Raw genomic sequence first — 13172 nt, 5'->3', positions numbered from 1 at the left:
AAGACACAAATCAGAAAGTTATCACCAAGTTGAACCTTTCTCATTAGGCCTGTTCAAGGCAGCCCAGCCAGACACCCAGGCATGTACCACTTGTGGGGATTGGACTCTTCATAGTGTGCCTTTTAATTAATTAATTAATTAATTTATTTATTTATTTATTTATTTATTTTTGGCCACGTTGGGTCTTTGTTGCTGCGCGTGGGCTTTCTCTAGTTGCGGAGGGTGGGGGCTCCTCTTCGTTGCGGTGCATAGGCCTCTCATTGTGGTGGCTTCTCTTGTTGCAGAGCATGGGCTCTAGGGCACACGGGCTTCAACAGTTGCGGCACATGGGCTCAGTAGTTGTGGCTCACGGGCTCTAGAGCGCAGGCTCAGTAGTTGTGGTGCACAGGCTTAGCTGCTCCACAACATGTAGGAGTCTTCCTGGACCAGGGCTTGAACCCCTGTCTTTCTGCATTGGCAGGTGGATTCTTAACCACTGCGCCACCAGGGAAGCCCCATAGTGCATCTTTGTAGCTTGGCTTTTGCTCTGAGTATTAAGTTTCTTGAGATAGCAAGTGAAAGAAATTCAACTCAAATGGGTGTAACGTAAAGTGTGTTTTTACTGGCTCAGTAACTGAATAGCTTTAGTCGTAACTGAATCCAGGAGGCCATCAGGACATTGTCCCTGTCTCCATCTTTCACCCTCTCTTCTGTTGGCTTCATTCTCAAGATGCCCGTCTCTAGGTGGTACCCTGGCAGTTCCAGCCTTACTTCCTACCAACTAAGCAACCTCAGTGGAAAAACTAGTACTTTGTTCCTTCAGAAACCCCACTCTCCAAAGTCTTAGGATTGGCTTTCACAAGCCTAATGTAGGTCACATTTCCAGCCCTAGTGATGAGAGCACAGTTCCATCTCTGTATTTTTACTCTCTGGTAGTACATGGGGAAGGATTTCATTTGTATGTAAATATTTATATATTCATATATACACACAAATATATATATAAATATATATGTATATATACAAATGTATATATGAATATCTATATAATGTATATATATTTATACATTATATATACACATATATACTGATTCATACATATACATACATATAATTCATGCATGCATGTTCACATATATGTACATATACTCATTCATGTATATATATATATATATATGTTGCCCTTTTTATTAGAAGACACAGCTTCTGAACTTTATCAATCTTCATGTGCTGATTCATATGAGGTTCTTTTTTTTTATTGGAGTATAATTGCTTTACAATGTTGTGTTAGTTTCTGCTGTACAATGAAGTGAATCAGCTACATGTATATCTATATCCCCTCCCTCTCGGACCTCCCTCTCACCGCCCCCATCCCACCCATCTAGGTCGTCACAGAGCACAGAGCTGAGCTCCTTGTGCTGTACAGCAGGTTCCCACTAGCTATCTATTTTACACATTACATAGTGTATTTATGTCAAACCTAATCTCCCAGTGCGTCCCACCCTCCCCTTCCCCCACCATGTCCACATGTCCGTTCTCTATATCTACATCTCTATTCCTGCCCTGCAAATAGGTTCATCTGTACCATTTTTCTAGATTCCACAAATATGCGTTAGTATACAATATTTGTTTTTCTTTTTTAATAAATTTTATTTAGTTATTTTTGGCTGCATTGGGTCTTCATGGCTGTCTGCGGGCTTTTCTCTAGTCACAGTGAGCGGGGGCTACTCTTCGTTACAGTGCGTGGGCTTCTCATTGCTGTGGCTTCTCTTGTTGTAGAGCACAGGCTCTAGGCGCGTGGGCTTCAGTAGTTGTGGTGCCCGGGCTCAGCAGTTGTGGCTCGCGGGCTCTAGAGCGCAGGCTCAGCACTTGTGGTGCACGGGCTTAGTTGCTCCGTGGCATGTGGGATCTTCCCAGACCAGGGCTTGAACCCATGTCCCCTGCATTGGCAGGTGGATTCTCACTGGGCCACCAGCAAAATTCCAATATTTGTTTTTCTTTTTCTAGTTTACTGCACTGTGTATGACAGACTCTAGGTCCATACACATCTCTACAAATGACCCAATTTCGTTCCTTTTTATGGCTGAGTAATATTCCATTGTATATATGTACCACAACTTCTTTATCCATTCGTCTGTCCATGGCCATTTAGGTTGCTTCCATGTCTTGGCTCTTGTAAATAGTGCTGCAATGAACATTGGGGTGCATGTGTCCTTTTGAATAATGGTTTTCTTAGGGTATATGCCCAGCAGTGGGATTGCTGGGTCATATGGTAGTTCTATTTTTAGTTTTTTAAGGAAGCTCCATGCTGTTCTCCATAGTGGCTGTATCAGTTTACATTCCTACCAACCGTGCAAGGGGGTTCCCTTTTCTCCACACCCCCTCCAGCATTTATTGTTTGTAGATTTTTTGATGATGGCCATTCTGACCGGTGTGAGGTGATACCTCTGTTATGAAGAGACCAAGTAATGACATTCAGGCTTATTTGTAATGCAAATGCACCATCACCATAGAGCTTCAGGGACTGATTTGCACCTCATGCACCTTAGCACCAGTCTGGCTGTGAGTGGGCCATGAAGGTCAGCGCCCTCTGAATGGCCGAGACCTTCCCTTCCCTCCTCACTGCTTTAGGCCTGGCCTTTGCTAGAATCCCCCTCCCAACAGTCTGACGTCTCTGACAGGCTGGCAAAGTAAACTTTGCCATTACCCGTCTTATTTTCTCAGCCCTAGAATGGAGAAGCCACCGGATACTGACTTACTGAGCATAATTTTTGTCTGTGTTTTGAAAGCTTAGAAATACGTTCTTTGGACAACACACCTGACCTAAAACGCCCAGCATAGCACTGTACACGTGCACCCATGTCCTCACCCTACCCGCACAAACCCCACCCTCAGGAGGCTATCCACACGCACTGTTTGCAAAGATCTGTTTTTAGGACTGAACCATTAACAAAATCTTATCTTCATCCTCATAGGCTTATTGGAGAAATCTAAGATAGGATATTTGAACGGAAAGATACCTCCAAATCCATCTTCTTTCCTGTTGGTGGATTAAACCCTTTCCTACCATTTCTTGAAGATGGTCAATCAGTTCTGTTTAAGCATTTCCCCTGTGAGGAAAGTCACTAGTTAGAGATTCCCCAGCCCCTTTCATTGTGGAAGAGTTTGTATCATGAGAAAGCTCTCTCCTGTATTGATCTAAAGTTGCTGTCTGGGACTTCCCTGGTGGTCCAGTGGTTGAGACTCCGAGCTTCCACTGCAGGGGACACGGGTTCGATCCCCGGTTGGGGAGCTAAGATCCCACATGCCAAAAAAAGTAGATAAATAAATAAAATAAAGTTGCTGCCTCCCTAACACCCGCCTCTTCAAAAGCAGCAGAGAAAGTTTTGAGGAACTCTTCGTGCCTCTTTTTAGTAATAGATCAGAGTTTGCACTTCAAACCATTTCTTGAGTGTCTCTTTACAAGTCAAAGGCTCATCATCTTTATTTCGGATCAGTAACAAGGCACGTGTCTGGAATGTGTATACGATTTCGGTATAAACAGTCCCCACCCTCATGTATCAACCTGACAAAGTCTAGACTCAAGAGTTTGTTTCAAGAAGAAAAACAAGTCAGCTATGATAGAAAGAATCGCCAGCCTATAAATCGTGCTGAGGTGTGTTTATATAACTAGATGCGAGTTTAAATAAAGCAATTGAAGAGTAAACCTAACTACCAGTCAGAGTTGTAAAAGCAACCTCAGCGTAGTTGGCGGAAAGGACAGGTTACATTTGCCTTGATCGCGCACATAAGCAAACACAGATTTCTAAGCTGATGGCCGGCACGTCAGGACATTGCTTCCAGGGCGTAAGTGTCTTCATTACCATTCTCATCTTGAGAAACTGAAGTTCAAAGAGATGAATGACAGCTTCAAGTCAGACAGAGCCCTGATTTCAGGGGCCAGAGTACCTGTGACCACTCTGACCTCATCCAGGTGACGATTCCTAGGAGCCTGTTGATTCAAGCTAGTACCCCAAAGCTACCTGCCGTCTCATGAGACAACAAGCCCGCTTGGGGGTGCCCACACTCCCTGTGAATTGTCATCAGATTCTTAGAGATGTCTGTGTCATGCCCCTGCCCCCACTCCCAGCCCATGGACCCCTAGAACTTCTGATCATGGCCCAGCCATCAGTCAAAGTTTCTAGAGAACCAGGGACAGGATTTGCTCTGTGATTTTGATTTATGCTAAGGGTCAAGCGAAGACAGAAAAGGAGGACAGAGGGGCCCGAGCAATATATTCAAGTAATAGACTAAAAACAAGTCCGAAAAGAAGCTGTAGGAGGAAGTTTGTGGGGTTTACAAGCAAAATGAATGCTGTATATAATTTCATAGCCATGTGAGAAGTGTCATTTTAAGGCAAGCTGTTTTATGCTGTATGTGTATGATTACAAACACAAACTATATATCAAATGTATGTCTTTGAGACCTATAATCTATTAATATGAGATGCTGAAACGATTTGGGGTCCTCGCTGAATTTGTAATTAGAGAGAAACAAAGTGGACAGAAGGGCTAGGCTGGTGGCTCAGAGATGCAGGTAAATGTCATTGTTCAGAGTGCTGACATCTGACCTGGACCACTTTAATTAGCGCGCAGTTGGACGTGCCTCTCCTTTTCTCTAATCCATGCTCTCCAGGGCCTTGAGAGAAATCTTTGGTGAAAATACTTCTGTGGCTCCTCCGTGTCCCTGGAATAAAGACCTCACTTTTAATATATCACTTAGGACTCTCTGAAATCTGGCCCTAACGTACCTTTCTAACCCTATCACCCACCATGTCACCAGACACCAAATATTCTCCAATTATGTGTTAGGATCCACCTAAGACTCTCCTGTTCATGAAATCTTTAAACCATGGTGCACTTTCCTACAGAAATCATCTTTAAGGCAGAATTCTGTAAGGGCAGGTTGTATCTTCCAAAGACGGCCACCCCTACATACGTGTCCCTTATGCTTTTCCTACTGTGTGGCTGACATCCATCCCATTGAGATGTGGGTCTGTGTTCATTCCCCTTAAGTCTGGGTGTAGGCTTGTGACCACCTTGGTCAATGGAGTACAGTGGAAGCAAAGCTGTGTGACTTCCAGGCTAGATCATAACAAGGACAGAGCTTCTGTTTGGTTCCCTCTTGTGGGATACTTGCCCTTGGATCCCAGCTGCCATATTGTGAGGAAGCCCAGTCCACACAGAGAGGCCATGTGTGGAGGTTCTAGCCAACAGTCCCAGTCAGGCCCTCAGCGGACAGCCAGCATTAATTGTCACACGTGCGAGTGACCAAGCCCTCAGATGATTCCAGCTTTCACCCCAAAAGCCTTCCAGCTGAGGCTCCAGTCCTTATGGAGTGGAGATAAATCTCTGTTCCTTCTGTGACCCACATGTCTGACCCACCGAAACTGTGAGAGATAATTAATAATAATTGTTGCTTTAAGTCACTAAGGTTTGGGTTAATTTGATATGTGGCCATAACTAACGAATACAGTGCAGTTTACTGGGTTTTACCCAAACCAGGTAACAGATTCTGGTTGTTGGTAGTCAGTATCCAATGCAGAAATTTTTATGTGAAGGTACCACCAAAGGCCTTGGAATTATGGGCTTTATAGGAAAAGAAGAGAATATTTGAATCTTAAGAATTAAAGGTGTGTGTGTGTTTAGTGTTGTTTTCTTTTTTTTTTCCCGGTACGCTGGCTTCTCACTGCTGTGGCCTCTCCCATTGCGAAGCACAGGCTCCAGACGTGCAGGCTCCAGACGTGCAGGCTCAGCGGCCATGGCTCACGGGCCCAGCTGCTCCGTGGCATGTGGGATTTTCCCGGACCGGGGCACGAACCCATGTCCCCTGCATCGGCAGGCGGACTCTCAACCACTGCGCCACCAGGGAAGCCCTGTTTAGTGTTTTAAGCACAAGTACACATAACCGAATACAAATGCTGGTCAGCGGAGTTCTGCTTACAGCCATCAGTTCCTCTTCACTAAGCCGTGGTGAGGACCTTTAGTCACTCAGGTGCTGCGGAGAAAGTCACGCTTGGGTTTACATTCCTGCTATCTGCACCTGAGCTGCTCCTCTAGGTGTCCTTGCAATTCTTTCTCCAGGCGGTTTGTTGTGGCATTGGTTGTTCCTTGTTTAAGGATCTCATTACTGTTTTCAGACCTGTCTCCGTGTCCGCCAAGGATGATTGCTCAACTTGGCTTCAACTTCCAAAGCTTCATCCATTGATTTGCTCTGTTAGAGATCTGACTCATTCTTAATGTCTACATAGTGTCATTGTACAGATGTTCCAATGATTTGTTGACATTGTTGTTATCTAATTCCTAGGTTGATTTGCAATGATTTTCATCAACAAATGCAAATACGCCATCGTTTTGCAATATCCCACGGGCAGCCAATGTTCCCTTGTACTGTTGCTGTCTTTTCTTGCTTTTTCCTCTGCTTCTCTGTCCGAGGGTCACTGGTAACACGCAGACATGCCCCATGTGCTTCTTGCTAAGTGCCCTAATTAATGCTGTGGTTAAGGGGGACGGAAAAAGTCGTGGTTAAAATAGACTGGGAGAATATTTGAAGACCAGTGAATCTTCCTTGCATCACTGAGAGTTAGCTGTTGTCTGCTTCAGGGCCCCGATTCTCAGGCAACCAACTCTTGACTGCATTGTGAATACAAACATTCGTGGTGGAGGATAGGAGGAAACATAATCTAAATAGAATGCCTTTATTCTCATACATATTTTAATTATGCTGAAATAAGGAGGGATCTAATTTGGGGAGATTTCAATTACTTTAGGGCAAAAAAGCGAAACTTACTGTGGAGACCCAGCAGCCTGGCCAGCTCACCCGTCCTGCTTCCTGCCCACCCTTCAGCCCACATTCTCAGGAGGCCGCAGCACGGTCACCAAGTGGAATAAGAGAGCACAGCAGAAGCGGCTCCTGGCTGGACGTCGGTCTTATTTTCCAGGCTAATAGCTTTTCCAGGGAGAAAAGCTTCGTGGTGGTTTGGCTCTGACGTTCTCACTGCTGCAGTACTGAACAGCAGCTGAGAGCCTGGGGTCCCCCAGACCTAAGTCCAAATCCCACGCCTCCCACTCGCTTGCTGTACGTGGACAAGCCATGGAACCTTCTAAGCCTCTGATTCCTCTTGCTCCCTCTCAGATGAGGATAATTATACCAGCCTCATGGGATACTTGTGAGGATTAAATGAGGTCATGCTGATAGAATGTGCGGCAGAGAGCCTGGCACATGGCACACCCTCAAGAAATACTAATCCGTGGCTATCAGAGCTGTGACAGACTATTCTTTTCAAATTTCTCCTATTACAAGTGAGGCAACTGAAGACCGGAAAGGTGAGATGACTTGCTCAAGGTCACATAACTAGCTAGAGCAGAACCTAGTAATCAGAACCAGAGCTCACCTAAACCCCAGACATAAAATGGATACAAATGAGGAGACAAATATGTATCGGTGAAAGTACTTAAAAATTGTTTTTAACATGGCTATATACATAACATGAAATTTACCATTTTAACCCTTTGTGAGTATACAGTCCTGTGGCATTAAATACAATCACACTGTTGGGCAACCACCAGCCCCTTCCATCTCCAGAGCCTTTTCTGTTTTCCCAAACTGAAACTCTGCACCCATTAAACAACTGTTGATTTCCTTCTTTAAAAAGTTATATACATATATTTTAAAATTACGTTTTTTTGTTTGTTTTGTTTTTTGTTTTTTTACCCCTGCTGTATCAAATTCTCATTTTATAGCACACCTGCCCCACTGGTTCATGTAAGGCCCCTTAATGTACTTTTTTTTTTTTTTTTTTTTGCGGTACGCGGGCCCCTCACTGCTGTGGCCTCTCCCCCTGCGGAGCACAGGCTCTGGACGCGCAGGCTCAGCAGCCACGGCTCACGGGCCCAGCCGCTCCGCGGCATGTGGGACCTTCCCAGACCGGGGCACGAACCCGTGTCCCCTGCATCGGCAGGCAGACTCCCAACCACTGCGCCACCAGGAAAGACCCCTTAATGTACTTTTTCTTTTTTTTTTTTTGAGTCATCATCATTTCTAGGTAGTTTTATTTATTTTTAACATCTTTATTGGAGTATAATTGCTTTGCAGTGGTGTGTTAGTTTCTGCTTTACAACAAAGTGAATCAGTTATACATAGACATATGTTCCCATATCTCTTCCCTCTTGCGTCTCCCCGTTAATGTACTTTTGAGTCAGAAAAAAAAATATTTTGAATTGGGAAAATAAATTTCCAGGGTATCCTAGCACATAGTTATGACTTAAAAATCTCACAAGTTCCTCCTCTTCGCCTTCAGCTATTATGCTTTCTGTTTTCCGCTCCCTGCCCCGGGTTGCACTTGCTCTGCTCCGGGGGCTGGAGACGAGCCCTAAATTCTCTAGGGTTCCGCTCTTTACAGTGTGTATTCTCACTCCAGCCACTGCCCTCCCTCCTCTCCAGGATGCTTCAGGCACTGTGGTCCCTTAGCCAGAGTGTTCCGCACTGATGCCAAAGTAGTGATTAAGGGAAGCAAGGAATGTGCTCTCTCTTCCCAGGAAAGGGCTGAATCCTACACAACACACAGAGGAAAATAACAGCCTCCAACCAGCAATAGCAACTCACACAGAGGAAAGCAATCGGGATGCAGTGACCGCCCAACTGTTAAAGCTAAATCTTTACTCCTCAAAACCAAAGTCCTGCCGCTGGCTGCTCTCCTGGGAAACCGAAACTGCAAAGGCTGAAGGGTCTGTTTATGTGAAATATGTTGTTGCCCTGCCGGCGCGCTCCCTCCCTCCCTGGACTGGGTTCATATCAGGCCTGACACCTTCAAAGCGGATGTTGATCCCGACCAACGATGTCCCAGTGGCCATTTTGGACACCTCCCTGTATGTCACTGGGGTCCGGAGTGAGAAGGTTGTTAAGAGGTTGAGAGCTAAAGGAAACAGAAGGTTAAGGTGCTTGAACTGGCACTGCATCCCAGCAGCATAAACCAACACAGTGCCAGTGATCAAAGCAAACAATTATCACAGCAGAAGACACTAGGTCTATTTGCACACAGCTGTGACTCGCAGCTGCTGGGACCAGAGGCTTCCATGGGATCAGGCCGAGGGACCCCAGAGAATGACTCAGCCTGGGTTCCTCCTGCCGCCCCAAGGTGCCACTGCAGGCTCAGCTGGTGGAATGTTCAAGAAGCCTTCATGCCTTTTCTCAACAACCAGGACTGACTTTCATCATAAATCTTTGAGCCATGCTCTTTGGTTCCTCTCTTTGGAATTGTTAGTGCTTCTTAATCACTCTTCCCCTTTAAATCTCAATCACTCATTTAAAAAAGGCCTGACCTAAATGTAAGGCCAGAAACTATCAAACTCTTAGAGGAAAACATAGGCAGAACACTCTATGACATAAATCACAGCAAGGTCCTTTTTGACCCACCTCCTAGAGAAATGGAAATAAAAACAAAAATAAACAAATGGGACCTAATGAAACTTCAAAGCTTCTGCACAGCAAAGGAAACCATAAACAAGACCAAAAGACAACCCTCAGAATGGGAGAAAATATTTGCAAATGAAGCAACTGACAAAGGATTAATTTCCAAAATTTACAAGCAGCTCAATAACAAAAAAACAAACAACCCAATCCAAAAATGGGCAGAAGACCTAAATAGACATTTCTCCAAAGAAGATATACAGATTGCCAAGAAACACATGAAAGAATGCTCAACATCGTTAATCATTAGGGAAATGCAAATCAAAACTACAATGAGATATCATCTCACACCAGTCAGAATGGCCATCATCAAAAAATCTAGAAACAATAAATGCTGGAGAGGGTGTGGAGAAAAGGGAACACTCCTGCACTGCTGGTGGGAATGTGAATTGGTACAGCCACTATGGAGAACAGCATGGAGGTTCCTTAAAAAACTATAAATAGAACTACCATATGACCCAGCAATCCCACTACTGGGCATATACCCTGAGAAAACCATAATTCAAAAAGAGTCATGTACCAAAATGTTCATTGCAGCTCTATTTACAATAGCCCGGAGATGGAAACAACCTAAGTGCCCATCATTGGATGAATGGATAAAGAAGATGTGGCACATATATACAATGGAATATTACTCAGCCATAAAAAGAAACGACATTGAGCTATTTGTAATGAGGTGGATAGACCTAGAGTCTGTTATACAGAGTGAAGTAAGTCAGAAAGAGAAAGACAAATACCGTATGCTAACACATACATATATGGAATTTAAGAAAAAAAAATGTCATGAAGAACCTAGGGGTAAGACAGGAATAAAGACACAGACCTACTGGAGAACGGACTTGAGGATGTGGGGAGGGGGAAGGGTGAGCTGTGACAAAGCGAGAGAGAGGCATGGACATATATACACTACCAAACGTAAGGTAGATAGCTAGTGGGAAGCAGCCGCATGGCACAGGGAGATCAGCTCGGTGCTTTGTGACCGCCTAGACGGGTGGGATAGGGAGGGCGGGAGGGAGGGAGACGCAAGCGGGAAGAGATATGGGAAGATATGTATATGTATAACTGATTCATTTTGTTATAAAGCAGAAACTAACACACCATTGCAAAGCAATTATACCCCAATAAAGATGTTAAGAAAAAAAAAAGCCCTGAATTCTGTCATGATAATATCAATAAGAACAATAGCTTAATGATGAGCACTGACTGCGCCAGCGTTGCATTAAGCACATTACATTCCCCTCACATTTTATCTTCACAACAACCCTGTGAAACAATTAGTGTCATTATCGTACCATATGGAAACTGATGCATTGCGATCATAAGCGACTTGCAGGGTCGCAGAAGCGGGAAGCAGAGAGCTGGGTACAAGGCCAGGCTTCTCCAGGTCTGCCACTCTTTCTGGACCCATGTGCCTGAGAAGGGCATTTCCAGGCAGTGTGCACTGGTTACGCTGGTCATGTGGGCGAAGTTCTACAAGACATTGAAAACTAGATTTTTATGTTGGGAATAAATATCATTACCAAGACTTTAAATATGAGACAATAAGATGTATAATTGCTCTAGTAGCCAAAAACTGTCATACTAATAAAAAGCCTGATTTAAAAAAAATTGTGCTAAAACACACAGAACACTTATTACTTTAACCATTTTAAAATGTGCGATTCAATGGTATTAATTACATGCACAGTGTTGGGCAACCATCACCACTGTCTAATTCCAAGCATTTTTATCACCCGAACAGAAACTCTACCAATGAAGTAACAACCTCCAGCCCCTGTTAACCTCCGATCCACGTTTTGTCTCTATGCATTTGCCTACTCTAGATATTTCATGTAAGTGTAATCATACACTATTGTCCTATTATATCTGGCTTATTTCACGCAGCATGTTGCTTTCAAGGTCCATCCATGTTGTGGCACATGTCAAAATTTCATCCATTTGTATGTATATTCTGCGTTTTGTTTATCCTTTTATTTGTTGGGTCATTTCCACCTTTTGGCTATTGCTATGAACTTGGTGTACATTTTAATTTTTTTTGGCCATGCCGTGTGGTTTGCAGGATTTTAGTTCCTTGACCAGGGATTGAACTCATGCCCCCCGGCAGTAGAAGCTTGGAGTCCTAACCACTGGACCGCCAGGGAGTTCCCCATGGTGTACACGTTTGAGCTCCTGTTTTCAATTCTTTGGGCACATACCTAGGAATGGAATCGCTGAGTCATATGTTAATTCTATATTTAACCTTACAAGGAATTTTCTTCTTTTTTTTTTTTTTTGCTATGGAAATAAATAGGTTTAAAAAAGAGATATGCTGCAACTGCACAGAGTAAATTTCCTTGCTATGATTAAAAACAAAACAATCCAATTTGTGGTTTAGAATGGAAGAATATTCTTGACAATGTATTTTTAATTTGATAACACAAAGTTAAGAAGTGAGTGGATTGTTACAAAAACTGTGTTTAAAATTCAGCCTTATTAGAAATCTGTGGTTGTATTCCAAGGACAGAGTCTCTCCGTTCTAGAGGTGATGTTTGAAAGACAGGCGGGAAGAGCTGGCCCTGCCTCCCTAGCAATTTTGTAGGGAGATGCTAGGCCTGGGGAGAGGCTTAAGCCTGGGAGGCCAGGGGCCTGGCCAAGGGAGGACACAGTTCTGAGCAGGTGAGAGGAAGGGGCACTTCTGAGACCCTGACTCAGGTGGAGGCTGGCAAGGAACAGGGACACTGGCTTCCGTCTGAAGTTACTCCTTGACCACCCAAAGGCTGCAAGCGAATTAAAGATGAAAGTTCATGGAGGTTCCTTAAAAAACTAAAGATGGAACTACCATATGACCCAGCCATCCCACTCCTAGGCATATAACCAGAGAAAACCATAATTTGAAAAGATACATGCATGCCAATGTTCACTGAAGCATTATTTCCAATAGCCAGGACATGGAAGCAACTTAAATGTCCATCAACAGAGGAATGAGTAAAGAAGATGTGGCACAGATATACAATGGAATATTACTCAGCCATAAAAAAGAACAAACTCATGCCATTTGCAGCAACATGGATGGACCTAGAGACTGTCATACTGAGTGACGTAAGTCAGATACAGAGAGACAAATATATGATGTCACTTATATGTGAAATCTAAAAAAGAGGACAAATGAACTTATTTACAAAACAGAAGTAGAGTCACAGATGTAGAAAACAAACTTATGGTTACCAGGGGATGGGGGGAGGGATAAATCGGAAGATTGGGATTGACACATACACACTGCTATATATAAGTCAGATAACTAACAAGGACCTACTGCATAGCACAGGGAACTCGACTCAATGTAATGGCCTATATGGGGAAAGAATCTAAAAAAAGAGTGGATATATGTATTTGTATAACTGATTCACTTTGCTGTACACCTGAAACTAATACGACATTGTAAATCAACTATACTCCAATAAAAATTAAAAAAAAAAAAAAGGGACTTCCCTGGTGGCGCAGTGGTTAAGAATCCACCTGCCAATGCAGGGGACACGGGTTTGAGCCCTGGTCTGGGAATATCCCACATGCCGCAGAGCAACCAAGCCCGTGCGCCACAACTACTGAGCCTATGCTCTAGAGCCTGTGAGCCTCAACTACTGAGCCTGCGTGCTGCACCTACTGAAGCCCGCGAGCCTAGAGCCCGTGCTCCACAACAAGAGAAGCCA

The 13172-nt window shown here is 44.0% G+C and overlaps 1 protein-coding gene across 1 annotated transcript in view; it reads right to left on the bottom strand.

Annotated features, from left to right (window-relative positions):
• Positions 1 to 4595: 4595 nt before the first annotated feature.
• Positions 4596 to 13172, bottom strand: part of MTHFD1L (methylenetetrahydrofolate dehydrogenase (NADP+ dependent) 1 like) — a 214307-nt gene continuing 205730 nt past the window's right edge. The window contains exons 29-30 of the transcript XR_009558776.2: positions 10779 to 10956; positions 4596 to 4704 (exon numbers count right to left, since the gene is read on the bottom strand). The gene's annotated coding sequence lies outside the window, so the exon portion shown is untranslated. The remainder of the gene's footprint in view (positions 4705 to 10778; positions 10957 to 13172) is intronic.

The sequence above is a fragment of the Globicephala melas genome, chromosome 14 (genome assembly GCF_963455315.2).
Source record: "Globicephala melas chromosome 14, mGloMel1.2, whole genome shotgun sequence".
Taxonomy (NCBI): domain Eukaryota; kingdom Metazoa; phylum Chordata; class Mammalia; order Artiodactyla; family Delphinidae; genus Globicephala; species Globicephala melas.
Note: the sequence above shows the minus strand (reverse complement) of the source record. Positions and strands in the feature narration are given on the sequence as shown.